The sequence below is a fragment of the Bidens hawaiensis genome, unplaced genomic scaffold (genome assembly GCF_021521415.1).
Source record: "Bidens hawaiensis isolate Kalapana, Puna unplaced genomic scaffold, B.hawaiensis_p1.1 tig00011693_1, whole genome shotgun sequence".
Taxonomy (NCBI): domain Eukaryota; kingdom Viridiplantae; phylum Streptophyta; class Magnoliopsida; order Asterales; family Asteraceae; genus Bidens; species Bidens hawaiensis.
The window spans coordinates 329,037-343,999 of record NW_027491925.1 but is presented as its reverse complement, the minus strand read 5'-3'; the positions used below and the strand labels follow the sequence as shown (position 1 = coordinate 343,999).

The 14,963-nt window shown below is 34.0% G+C and overlaps 1 pseudogene; it reads left to right on the top strand.

The window, feature by feature from the left end:
- The first annotated feature begins 12,930 nt into the window (after positions 1 to 12,930).
- LOC143538795 (epi-neemfruitin B 7-O-acetyltransferse L7AT pseudogene) lies at positions 12,931 to 14,628 on the top strand (annotated as a pseudogene).
- The last annotated feature ends 335 nt before the right edge of the window (positions 14,629 to 14,963 follow it).

Sequence of the window (14,963 nt, the reverse complement as noted above, 5' to 3'; positions counted from 1 at the left end):
TGTTTTAAGGGTGGCACGCGTAATTTAATTATAATTTACACTCTAAATTTTAATAGGTTAAAGATTTTAATAAGTCCCATTCATTAACAATCTAATAAAAAATAATTATATAGTCTCCCATTTACAGCACACAAAGTTTAATGACGTTACATAGCATCACTCACTAGAAGAACCTCTTACACCATCGAAACACTGTTCAAAAAGAACAAAAACGGGTACAATGACAATTAACGGTTTATCAAGAGAAGAAAAAATAAACATTATTTGGCGACACATTAGTCACAGCTTAGCGAGGAAACGTCAACTGATCAGAAATCCATTAGCTCTGCGGAGGTATCCCTCCATGGCCAGCTTCTTAGAGGGACTATGGCCTTTTAGGGCACAGAGGCAATGGGTTTGTGGAGGTATCCCTTTATGGCGAGCTTCTTAGAGGGACTATGACCTTTTAGGCCACGGAGGCAATGGGTCTGTGACGCCCTTATATGTTTTGGGTCGCATGCGCGCTAAACTGATGTATTAAATAAGTATATAGCCTTGACCGACAGGCCCAAGAAGTCTTTGAAATTTCATCGTGAAAGTCCCATTGATGCTCCTATATTAGAATCTGACTTTATAACCTATAATAACATATATATATAAAATATGAATGTGACATGTAACATTTAAAATATTATTCTTAAATATTCCAAGTAACATGAACATGTATCATATTATGTGAGGTAATACGTAACAAGTAATACATATCACAAGTTGAAGCATCATGTACATTTAACTTATGCAGTAATGTTTATATCTAAACTATATTTTGTACTTCACTTTTTATTATTTATGAATTATTTTCATGTTAGGCCACCAAAGTATGCGGACAAACTCATGTGTGTGCTCACGTGACATGTGACATGCATTTGTGTTTTCTAACGGAGTTAACTAAATTAATTGAGTGTTTAGGTTAACAGATTTAATCTAAAAATGTCGGGTGTCATACCATGCATACATATAACAATTTCACATATGATGATTGGCTCAAAAGTCATTTTCGGTACTAAATCATTTAATCATTTACTACATAACAGCAAAGCCTTAAAGAACTAATCCACAGTCTATTTTATAGACATAAACCCGACACAACGATCAAGTCACAAGATTTAACAGCCCCGCGCAAGGCGCGAGTAAAAAAAAACTAGTTAAATTTAGTTTCATGTGAAATTCCGTTCATAAGTGGGCTATCCCATCATTTATGGGCTACATAAATAAGTCCATATGGGTGCTAACTTTTAGAATGGGCCAACGCTTACTTCTCTTACCAATTTCGTGTGGGCCTTGCATGACCTCTTTGTTCTATTTACTATAATGTATGCTGAGACTTTTCGCAATGCATGGAGTTACATGCTTATATCATTAACAGGTTATGAACTATTAAGAGTCTACCAAATAGTTCCTGAAAACACTAAGAGGTTACCTTTTAATGATTCATAACCTCTTAATGGTAGGCTATCTCTTAACCATTAAGAGGTTATGAATCATTAAGAAGCTACCTAACAGCCCCTAAGTCCATATGCAAAACTGATAATGCATACAAAAGTCAGTTGCGTGTGATACGTGTTATGCAAGAACAATGTCGAGGTAAGAGAAGCTCACATATAGGGGTGTACACGGACCGGACCGGACTGGACGAGAGCATGTCCGTGTCTGTCCATTAAGCTTTTGACGGACAAACGGACGGTTCATGAACACTCTACCGAATGAAAATTATGTTTGTGTCCGTCCATTGAGAAATTAAGTTTGTCCGTGTCCGTCAGTTAATGTTGTAAACAGATGTTAACGGACAATAATGGACAAACGGACACTAATGGACATTAATGGACAAACGAACAAGTGAACATTAATGGACAACGGACATTAATGGACAAATATAAACGGATACCATACATAAATCTAAACAACTTCACCTACAAATTTGAAATTACACCATATAACATCCAAATATACTTAACACTTAATATATTAACATAAAGTGGATCAGTATAAGAGACATCAAACATATGTTTTATACAAAAGTGTGATTAATAACACTAGAAATTCCACAATTAAATTACAATACTAGATAGATCTAAACATTTACGAGACCAAACGGACGTTACCGGATGTAATCGGACGAACGTTACCGGACGTTCACGAACACTATCGAACGGACTTGGCCGTTGTCCGTGTTCATCCGTTAAACTTACCGAAAGAAATAATTTTGTCCATGTCCGGTTCGTTTATTAAATGAACGAACATAAACGAACTTCTTATTGAATTCGCTTACAACCCTACTCAAGTATGTCAACGCACAAATGAGTTGTATGAGGTCATCACAGTACAAAAATGAGAAGCACGACTTATAACTTGTAATGCAAAGAATCAGATGAAATTCTAATATTATAAATTATGATTCTGCATGTGATATTTTCTTATACGTTATTTCGGTATCTGCCGCATTGCCGCATAACCTAATGATCATAAATATAAAGATCCTCACATTAATGATCCTTCATTAATCTAATGATCATAAATTTTAATATGTATTATTTTAATATCCCATAACATTACTCACTATAATTTTCTTCTATAAATAATTATCTCATTCAAATAATCCACTCTAATCTCAAACCCAAATATGTTTTGCTTCATAAAGAGTTTATTAACTTTTAGCTCTTCTTGTTTTTTTGACTATTCTCAAGACATGACCATCTCGTTGCTCCTTCTAATAATAGTAATAAAGAAGAAACATAAAGCATAAAAAAATGGGATGAGTCAAACAGAATGTCTCTTATGATAATCAATAAACTCATGCTATCAAATAGATTTATTCTGGATTTAGTTTTTCCTAAAACTAATCTAATATCAATTAAAATAACTAAAATAACTCATAAGATGCATGTGTTCCTTAAAAATTCTAACTATAAGGTTAAATGACATTACCGAATACATTATAATGTACAATATCATGACCCATAAAGTTAAGGGATCACACATGGAAATAAGTACACTTTTCTTATGCATTACATACTAAAATTTTCTATTATTACAATTTGTTGCCTTAAAAATCAACTATAACACTCACAAGTACAAAAGAAAAACGAGTATGTCGATTAACAACACATGTAAAAGAAAAGAATATGGTAGTGGAACATAAGATGTTATTCAACTCACTACCAATAAAACCTTAAAGAGGATAATTCTAATGTTCATTAACAAAATACAAGTATTAGTTCCAGCTTTAAGCTCTCTAAGGAGAAGTTTCATTGTAAAAATATGTCGTTATATTAGACATAAGTAACAAGACTATTCATAATTCAAAAGATTATCTGGCTAAAACAGTAGTCGTATATTAATGATATTTAAGTCTGCTAATCCTAATATTCCAATTAATACATGATAGGTTGAGTCTAGTTCTATAAGTTTTTTTACTGATATCAGCAAATAACTAACATCAGTGTTAGTGACAAAAATTAAATGTTAAGGCTATTATAATCATGAAAAATTGTCTTCTAATTATGATTTATGATACCTTAAATATTCTAGAGATTAATCAGAATTTAGTATCATACTTAAGCTACAATATGACAGTTATGAGGTTTGCATAGCCAACATAAAGTCACTATTACCTTAAACTCTCATATTATTTGTTATCAATATCTTGATTGAAACATTTATAAAATAGAACTAGATGATATTATATACTTTCACACTTTTGTTATCATGCAAATAAAAATTTAACAAAAGACAAATGAGACCTATAAAATTCATCCATTAAACCAAATTTCATGAGAAATCATGACACTGTTGACAATGGTGATTTTTTCATAATCTCATTCTTAGTGATTTAAATCGTGTGTTAGATGCCCTAAACATTACGTGGCTTAAGAAATAAGTATGGGTCCACCAGAAATTATATATCACTTACATTCGTGGAACTTATTCAAAATGGAATATTCAGATATAATTCTTTATCATTTAAAAGGCTATTTACTTGTATCCAATCTATCGTCTATGATCCACGGTCTTAAAGAGATCCATTCATATATACTTAATACTTTCTTATAAATATGTCCCTAATATTACATATGGACGTTAATGAAATCAAATCAAGTCTAACATATATATAACAGATTCCTACGTCACGTACATCATTGAAACTTTTTTTGTATTTTCCTAGAGATATTAAATATAAGTGGGAGCCTTAAGTGTTTCAATCATAACTTACAAGATTTGCAAGAGGGGGGGGGGGAGTGAAAACTCTATATTATCTCAATTACACCTCTTGTACAAGACACTGCTCCATCACAACACTAATCTATCAAAACTTATCTCTTTGGAATTTACAATTATTCTTACAAAAGTTTCATCTTAAAGTGGGCAAATTCGGATTTCTTACTAAACTAATCTTCAACAAGAGAAACTCCAACAACTTATATTATTAACTTGTTTCTCTGTTAGAATCTATTGGTCTATAAATATTGACCCTAAGCATGCTAGTTTCCTAAAGGTTTCTAAGGTCAGTGGAAACTATAAAAGTCCTTATAGTACAAAGAGGCAGGGGGAAGAGAGTCATTAAATTTTACTCCAAATTTAACTGCAATTACACCTCTTGTACACCATACTGTACCAACTCTTACACGCTTAGAATCTTGAAAATGATAGCAACCTAACAAAGAGCTAATTCATAAAACTGAAACTTCAAATAAACCCAATAATCTACTCAGTAGGTCATCTAAGTTTTAAAACATACTAACTTTGGTGATTATGTAAGCTCCCTAACTAAAGTTGAAATGGATGTTGGCAAGTTCAATGATCACACCCCTTCTAATTAAACCATTAAACCAATCAATATTCTAAATAGAATAAAGCTATTATTAGCAAATAAAACTAAACTTCATAAGTCAGAATAACGTTTAAGATTTTGTTGAAACACTTAAGGGTGTTCATAACTAAATTAAATCCTAACACAAACGTTAAGACAAAATGAAGCATGATTAATTGTTAAAGGTCATATTCAAGGAGAAACCAATTATCAAAGAATCTTCTTATCTATATTACAAAAGATTTCTTTAAGTATCATTATTGTTCTAGTAGCTTATAATAGTTAAGAGCTACATTATATGAACATTAAAACAACTTTCGCTAACAGTAGGCTTACATATTTATATGTTCATAACACAACCTAAAAGTTATAAAATGAAGGTTAAAGAACATTTAGTCTATAAGTCAATAAAATCCATATATGGGTTAATGCAAACATCAAAATGTGCTGAAATCTTTATACAATTATTTTCATCAAAAACCTAGTGGATTAATGTATCTACCCAATATGAGTGGGAGCAACTAAAAACAAACTTGTCCTTATATAGATGACATTCTACTGACAAGTATATGTTACCTAAGTCAAAGCATTGTTCGTACATACTTTGATGTGATAGATCTCAGAGATATCCCTTATATAATAGATATCATAACATTATGAGATAGACCCAAAGGGACGTTAGTTTTGTTCTATAATTTTTATCTTAGATGGGTCGTTACACATGTAACAAACAATATTGCTCTATTTAGAGGATAATAGGATCATTGAGATTATTACTTTATGCTTCATTAAGTAGAAGCCTTATGTAGGTTCAAGTATAAACTCGTTAAGATATTACTCAAAATTGCAACACACTAGATATATCTAGATTAATGTGAAACATCTAAAAGAGTACTAAAATATCTTTAAAAGAAACGAAAGACTATAATTTAAAAGAAGAAATGAAAATTCAAACCGGTAGATTACTTTAAACTTTGTCATATTCAGATATAAGAAAATGTAATTTTCGGGATATATTCTTATGTAAGTAGATAAATCTATCTTATGGAGGAGTCATAATGAACTGGTAAAAACAACATAAGTCATAACGACATAGTATGTTGATTAATTACAACGCTGTTGTCAATAAATGTTGTTGAATATTTATTAGTGGACTCATAAGTTTTATTAAACTCCAGATAAATTATATATTGAAGACTAATTGTGATAAAATCAGCTACCATGTTTTCTCAAACGGTAACAGTTTGAGAGGTATTGCATTAAATTTTGATATGGAATTAATTATTCGTTTATGAACGAATTGAGGAATCTAAATTTTCATATCGAATACATTCATGATATGCTTAAGGATCCTATAACTAAAGGTCTATTACCCATAAGTATTATGAAAGCGCTTATAATCATGAGGGATTTATTAATGATCACGTACAACTGCATATCGTACTATGAATGATTAACTATTAATTTTCCTCATTAGTTTTGATTTTGCATTTCTCTTAATATGTTCTACATGCATAATGACATATAGAAAAATTATTATACAAATCAAATGTTTGAAGGGCTTACTTGAAAATTTTGATCATAACTACTTAGGTTTTAAATAAGGACGGCAGTATGATTAATGGGGTCTTGAACTGATGTTCAATTCAATGCTTGTATTTCTCTGCTCCAGTTTAAGTTTAAAGCTAAAATGAGTGTTAACTCCTGATCAGGCTTATCTAATACTCATAATAAATGATTACTCGACCAAGTACGAGAATACAAGAATAATATATTTATATATTGCCATTATAATCATTTATATTATAATAGATAAAAATATTAACTATACCTTATTATATATTAGTTTAAAAATTGTTGATGGGCCATAATACCTATAATTAACTAATAAAGGGTTTCCCCTTGGGTATGTGTGTGTGTATATATATACAGTGGTGGAACCAGATAATTTTAAGCAGAGGGTCAATGAAACTTTTTTTAACTTCACTAATATCGGTTGAATATGTTATTATATCTAAAAAAGCAGTAATCTAATGTAGTTAAAACAAAAAAAAAAGAATTGTTCAAATAAATTAAAAAACCTAATGTTTTTCCAATTTATTTTAAATCTGAACTAAATGCATATAATAATTTTCTAAAAAAAAATGCAATGATCCTTCGCTTTCTGAATTTGAAGAGCCCCGATGTTCCATTATGATCAAACTATGTTGATTTCAGAGTCTGGCTTGGGCGTTCTCATGGGAAACCATATCGCTGACTGTCACTTGATAGTCGTTGAGCACCACAAGACTACAAGAGCAGAACTCTCTGGCATAACACACGGTGAGACGAAAACACGGGTGGACTCCGGGTTCGAACTGACAATCTTTGCACAAGAGCTAGCTCAAATCCTTCATTACCAATATCCATCCAAAATTGACACAAGTGAGATTCAAACTTAGGTTTTTACTAGATAACCCAAACCCCCTACTACTAAATACTAATCACAAGTGGAAGATCTTCTTCACTATTAATTGTTTAGCACTTGACATTTGTAAAGCATAACTCATGCTCGGTCAAAATAAATAAATAACCGGAAGTTGTTAATGTGACAAATAAAAGTATATTTTGGTTTAACTTAAATGGCCCAAAACAAAATTTAACCCAAATATAAATTATTAAATATTAAAAGGACTCCTCACTTCCTTTCTTCTTCACGTATTTCAACACCTGCAACTCTGCAAGTCCGGGAGGCAATCGGAAAAATGAAATCACATATACACTTTTGTCACTTTTTTACTCTACATTTCAGCCGCTATATTCTGAAAATAAGAAGGGTCAACTCTAAAAACCCATCAATCTCGACTATGATAGGGTGGCCGGCCGGAGGGTCAATGGACCCTCCTGAACCCCCTGTAGTTCTGCCTCTCTCTCTCTCTCTCTCTATATATATATATATATATATATATATATATATAATACCATCATAACCTAAAATCACACATACATACAATTTTGTGTGCCTCCTCTCTCTTAAACTGGGTTCCTGTCAAGAACCCTTACACCATCCTTAACTATACATCCTAAAGGGAACTCGATCAAGCTGACAACTATGTCATCTATATCCTTCTCCGATGTGGTTGTTACTCTCTATGCTATAACAGGTACACATATAATTATAGGTTTATCATATTATTCATGTTTTCCATTATCACCATGAGGAATTGATCAACAAAGATTTGTTTTTGGTTCGAACGCCATAGCCAAACTAAAAGCTGAGGCAACAAGAAATGGAGTGGAACAACCTTCAAGAGTTGAGGTGGTGTTAGCTATGATATGGAAGTTTGCACTTGCTGCATCTAAAGAAGCATGCGGTTTTCATATTACTTCTCTTTAACCCATGCTGTAAATCTTCGCAGAAAACTCACAACAAAATCTTCTAAAGACTTCATCGGTAACCTGATTTGGCTCTCGACTGCACTGTGCTAAGCTTCTGAAGAGACCACTTTGCATGCTTTGGTGAAAAAAGTACGTGAAGGCATTGCGAAAGTAGATGTTGAGTTTGTGAACAAAGCACAAGGTTATGAAAGGCACATTGCAATGAAGAAGCTGCTTGGAGAAAATGGAGATTTTAGGTCGATAGGGCCGATAGACATCTATAATTTCACCAAGTTGGTGTAACATGGGTTACTATGATATTAATTTTGGTTAGGGAAAGCCGGGTTGGGTGTATGGTATTGCAGAAGAAGGTGCGAATGTGTTCATGAATCGTGTGACCCTAATGGATACAAAATGCTATGTAGGAATAGAGGCATGGGTGAATTTGGATGAAGAAATGAAGTTTCTACAATTCAACCAGGAGCTACTGGTATATGCTTTACTTGATCCAAGTGTACTACCAAATGATGAAGTTGAAGATTTAGTAAAACACCCTTAATGATCCTTTTTATGTAATAATTAAATATGAAATAATATGGGACTATCTTCATAATTTCAATCTGAATGAAATGTTTCTTTATGACTAAATATGTGAGCATTTTCTTAATAATCTTGCTGGCAATGAACAATGATCGGCCTGTTATTATAAGTCTTGTGTACATGCCCGCCGGGGGGGGGGGGGGGGGGGAGGGAGTTGTTAGTAAATGTCGTACTTACAAACTTAGGGTGTTTTGTGTTAGACTTTCTCCTAGTTTGTGTCTAATAAGGTTTTGTATAGGTCAAGGATAACATGGTTATGAATATGGGTTATTTCTAATCAACTTAATTACATTCCAATTATCTATTATCTAATTAGTATAAAAGAGAAGTTTGGTGCCATAAATGGGTTTGTTGAGTTTTGTATATGTTATATCTGTTTCATGTTTGAAAAATAACTTTAGCTTTGGCCGAATGGTGTTGTTGTTAGGTTGTATCTTGGTTACCGGTTGGCAACACAGCTTCGAGTGGATGACAGTTGTCACGGTGTTTTTTTAACCCAACGTTGTTAATCATATGGGGAGTTGGTTCATGCAATCGGGTGTTGTACTTGATTACACGAGTTGGTTCATGCAATCACCAACTCAAGCTCACGCTCAAGTGGTTAACCAAATTCTAAATATATAAGTGGTTCACTCGACTCCGGTGTGATCACATAAATCCATTTTAATGCAATTATAATTTTACTACGTTCAAGATTATATATGTTAGGTATTTGCCAGACTCGGTACGCAGGGATATCACAAACACACACGCACAAGATCATTTTACAGGTGTCACAGTGTTTCTCTAAGGAATGAAACGTTGTTGGGTTTTTTTTGTGTCACGGTGTTTTTTTAACCCAACGTGTGGATGACAGGTGTATTGTTAATACATATTAAAATATGTCTTTCACTTGGTTTATATATATTTGAACAATCTAAACATAGTTTATGAACTATACATAGCCACATAAATTTATACAGGATTTTAACTGCATTTGATTTGAAAGTATGTAAGGTTCTTTTGAGGATTTGATGAAAGAGTGAAGGGAAAACGGTGATTAAATAGGACGGTAATCAGTACACCACTTAGTGATCTTTTTTATTTGTTGATTATTGTCTTTTATACTTTGTGTAACAATAGCCAATACACACTTACAAAAACAATAAAAAAATTGCTTTGAACAAAATCACTATATTCAAATAGTACAAAACATTGCACTATAAGTACAAGGTGCAAAAATGAAATCTCATGATCATCTCCTTATTCAATAAGATCAAATTAGTTACATAGTTTGTGGTGTTACGGTTATTCGCCTCGACTCGTCATTAACGCCCGGGACAAGCAACATTAGGTGTTTACCAACGCCCACGTTGTATTAATATTTTTGTTTAATTCTGGAATGATAACGAACGTAACCAAAACTGACTAATTCGCTTCGACTCGCCGTCACAATGTCTGGAACCGCTTAGGCTTTACCAATGCCCGAGTTTTACCAACTCGCGGGATAGGTCGTATTTGGTTGGTTTTGCCGACCAAACAAATGGTAATGAGTTATCTAACCTGTCCAGCGCAACACGCCGGGTTAAAAACTAGTTATCAATAACAAGGATTTCGATTCTCACCCCAGAGCGTTTACTTATGCGAAATCGATCTTATATTTATGCATGTATCATTTAGCTGCAAGTCGGGTGTTGTACTTGGTTATGCGAGTTGGTTCATGTAATCACCAACTCAAAATCAAGCTCACGCTCAAGCGGTTAACCAAATTCTAAATATCTAAGTGGTTCACTCGACTCCGGTGTGATCACATAAATCCATTTAATGCAATTATCATTTTACTACGTTCAAGATTATATATGTTTTTGTCAGAGTCGGTACGCAACGAAAACACAAACACACACGCACAAACGAAAGCAATAAATAAGAGACACAAGATTTTACATGGTTCGGTTAAGGAGACCTACGTCCACGGGCTGCAACTAGTGTAATTTTATTAAGCACAATACAAAGATTACAATGCATGAGTATGATATATATAGAGAAAAATTAAGTTAAATGACTTAGGGACCAAGAAAACGTCAAATGGGTCATCCTCCATAATTAAATGGGTCGCCCCCTTCTGTCTCTAAACGTCAACCAATAAACCTGACTCAAAGGCCTTCACTAAACTTAACAATCTCCCACTTGGGGGTCTTGCGATAACCTCCAGCTCGCCATTCAAGTACAAAGCAATGTCATCAGTAATATCAGTAATCTTTATTACCAAGCCTTCCAAGCATCCAATTCCCATAAACAAGCTAAGACTTACCTCCTAGTTACATCAACCCCTTCAACATCAAGTAACAGAAGGGCTAGTTGAAGTACCACCGAGCCCCAACTCATCAGCCAAAACTAATTCGTTCTCTATCTCAGATACACACGATCCACCAATTCCAGAGATATTCTGAGAACTAGTACCACTCTCCTCTTTCAGCAAGTGTTCACCGAGAGAGATTTTATCAATCATAATAACAGTCTTCAAAACCCAACGTTGTTTTGTAACAGTTCTCGGAACACAACCCGCACTCCCATTGTCACCAAAACCCATACCTGTTTTAGACCTTCGACCCCACTCAGCTTGAATCACCTTGGCACCAGGCTTCACTCTTGCAAACTGAACCTTATTTTTCCCCTTAAACTTAGCGAACCCGACTTTGTTTTGAGGGACGTTCACACTTCCCGCAGTAGGCACTTCCACCATGTACAATGAACCACACCTGTTTCCACGAGCAATAACCAGACACATTAAATAAATATATAAATAATCGAAGTTTTATATAATTTACTATAAAACGATTACAATAACCAGACTACCTTTAGTTACCTTTCATTTATCTCCACCAAACTTTACTTCCATGCCTAGTTCATCCAGTTGACTAACAGAGATAAGTCTTCTCTTCAACGATGGAATAATCCTAACATTCTTCAAGTTCCAAACGGTTCCCAATGGAGTTACCAAATTAACATTACCCAAGCCCGTAACATCAAGAACATCACCATTTGCAATACATACCTTCCCAAAGTTACCGACCTTTAGATTCACCATCGTCTCCTCATTGTGCGTAGCGTGAAACGAAAATCCGGAATCCATGACCCAGGAGTCCACCATGCTATTAACACTTCAAAATAATGTTTCGTCATCACTAACGCCTTCATTAACCTGTTCATCAGTGTTCACCTCAGCAACCTATACTTGTAATTTGTTTGGACAATCACTCTTAACATGTCCAACTTCATTACACCTCCAAGTCTCCAACACCTCACATTCTTTCGAATTCTAGACGAACTCCTCCCTCGACTCCCACTGCTCCTATTATTTTCCTTTCCCCTGCCAGCATAGAACATATCAGCATATGATCCGCCACTCGTGCTTTTTCGGTGAACGTCTTCACCCAACACAATGTTTCGGACCCCCTCAAATGTCAAACCATCGGCCCTCGTAGAACTAGTAGTGGCCATTACAGTTCCAGATCAACTCTCAAGCAAAGAAAATAACAATATCACATCTTGAGTCTCATTATCCAACTTCAAACCATATGTGATTCGTTTTTAAAACCGTTTGTGTGAGTTTCATATTTTATACATTCATTTACACACATCAATAAACATTGTTTTAAATATGTTTATTTTTTTATATGTTAACTTGACGAATTTATTCTTTGGGTTTAATTATGGTAATATAACGTACGTAGGTGATACTGATCATGCAAATTCGTGTCGACTCGTCACCACCACGCTCTTGTTTTAACAACATTCGGGTTTTATGACCAAATAAACGTTGTTTTAAATATGCTAAAATTTTAAAATAAGTTATAGGATTGTCCAATTAATAATTTATTAAGATAAATATTTGCCAACATGAAACTATCTAAAACTTACTAAGAAAATAGTTTAAAACAAACTGAAAAGGTTTCTAGAAATTCAAAGTGCAAAGATGCTGTAGTATTATTTTTTTATTCCATTTGATGATGCACATAAGCCTTTAAACATTTATTCCAATCGAATATTTAAAAAAAAATACCATGTGATACTATATTATTCATTCGGGATATTATATATTAATAACATATAAGTTAATTGATAAGTTTAATACACCAATATATTACTGACAAGAATCCTGATGGTTTAAACTTTCAACTTAAAATTTAATCTTGTAATAAATATATTTGATTATGAACTGAGTTACTTACACAAGATATTCAAGCTATAAAAAGGCCTTTGGGGGGCTGCTATAACCATCCTTTCTACACTAATTATCTCCCATATATAGCAATAACCAATTTTCGGTATGGAAGTGGAAGTCATTTCCAGAGAGAACATTAAACCATCTTCCCCAACACCACCTCACTTGAAAACATTCAATCTTTGTATCCTAGATCAATTCGTTATCGTTCCTTACGTACCAATCATCTTGTACTACCCTAATCACAATGGCGACAACGTCTTCCAAGCACTAGAAAGATCGGCTCTTCTAAAGAACTCATTGAGTAAAACCTTGACTCAGTTTTACCCGCTTGCTGGAACGACACAGGACCATCTCTCGATTTATTGTAACGATGTTGGTGCTAATTATGTCTTAGCTTTGGTTCACGGTCGATGTGACGACTTTTTGCGTCAACCTGACCACCGATTGTTCATGAGATTCTTTCCAATTGAACCTAGTTTTGATGGATCTAATGCCGGTGTTCATGTAACAAACATTCAAGTGAACATTTTCACATGTGGTGGAATCGCTATCGGGTTGTGTATTTCACACAATATCCTTGATGGGGCTGCACTCTATACTTTTCTAAAAGGATGGGCTAGCATGGCTTGTGGAGAACAAGTCATTTACCCAAACTTAACTGCATCCTCAATTTTCCCTGCAAAAAGCTTGTGGCTTAGAGACATATCAGTGGGAGTTTTTCACTCATTTTTAAAGCATGGCAAGTGTAGCACAAAAAGATTTGTTTTTGATTCGAATGCCATAGCCAAACTAAAAGCTGAGGCAACAAGAAATGGAGTTAAACAACCATCAAGAGTTGAGGTGGTATCTACTCTGATATGGAAGTGTTTACTTGCTGCATCTAAAGAAGCACGTGGTTTTCAGAATACTTCACTTTTAACCCATGCTATAAATCTTCGCAGAAAACTTGCAACAGAATCCTCTAAAGACTTCATCAGTAACCTGGTTTGGATCTCGACGGCAGTGTACCAAGCTAGTGAAGAGACTACTTTGCATGATTTGGTGAATAAAGTGCGTGAAAGCATTGCTAAAGTAGACGCTGAGTTTGTGAACAAAGCACAGGGTGATGAAGGGCACATTGCAATGAAGAAATTGCTTGGAGAAAATGGAGATATTGGGTCGATAGGGCCGATAGACATCTATAGTTTCACAAGTTGGTGTAACATGGGCTACTATGATGTTGATTTTGGTTGGGGAAAGCCGGGCTGGGTGACTGGTATTGCAGGCGAAGGTGTGAATGTGTTCATGAATCTTGTGACCCTAATGGACACAAAATGCTATGGAGGAATTGAGGCATGGGTGAATTTGGACGAAGAAGAAATGAAGTTTCTACAATGCAACCAAGAGCTACTAGCATATGCTTCACTTGATCCAAGTGTACTACCAAATGATGAAGTTGATGATACAGTAAAACACATCGCACAAGCCATATAGATCGATCAGCCTTAATGATCCTATATTTGTAGTAACTAAATATGTGAACAAGGATCATGAAATATGGGACGATCTTAATAATTTGCATCGAAATGAACATTTTCTTTTAGATGTTTCTTTTTCAAAATTTTATGATGTTTCTTTATGATTAGATATGTGAGCATTTTATTTATATGGGGTTATCTTCTTAATTTTGTTGAAACGAACAACGATCTTCCCTCTCATTTCTAAGGTTATAATTTGGTCGCTTGAGTTGACAAGTCATATTTCTAATATCAATCAGGTCCATGATGATTAGCAACAAGTTCTAATGCATATAAACTTATTGTCCCAAAACAAAGTGAGACAACAATACTATACAGCTATATGTATGAGTATATATAGTTAATAATTTATGTGCTTGTGTTTTTATATATAGTTAATAATTTATGTGCTTGTGTTTTCTTTGTTGAGGGTTTAATTCGTGATGATCTAAGATGT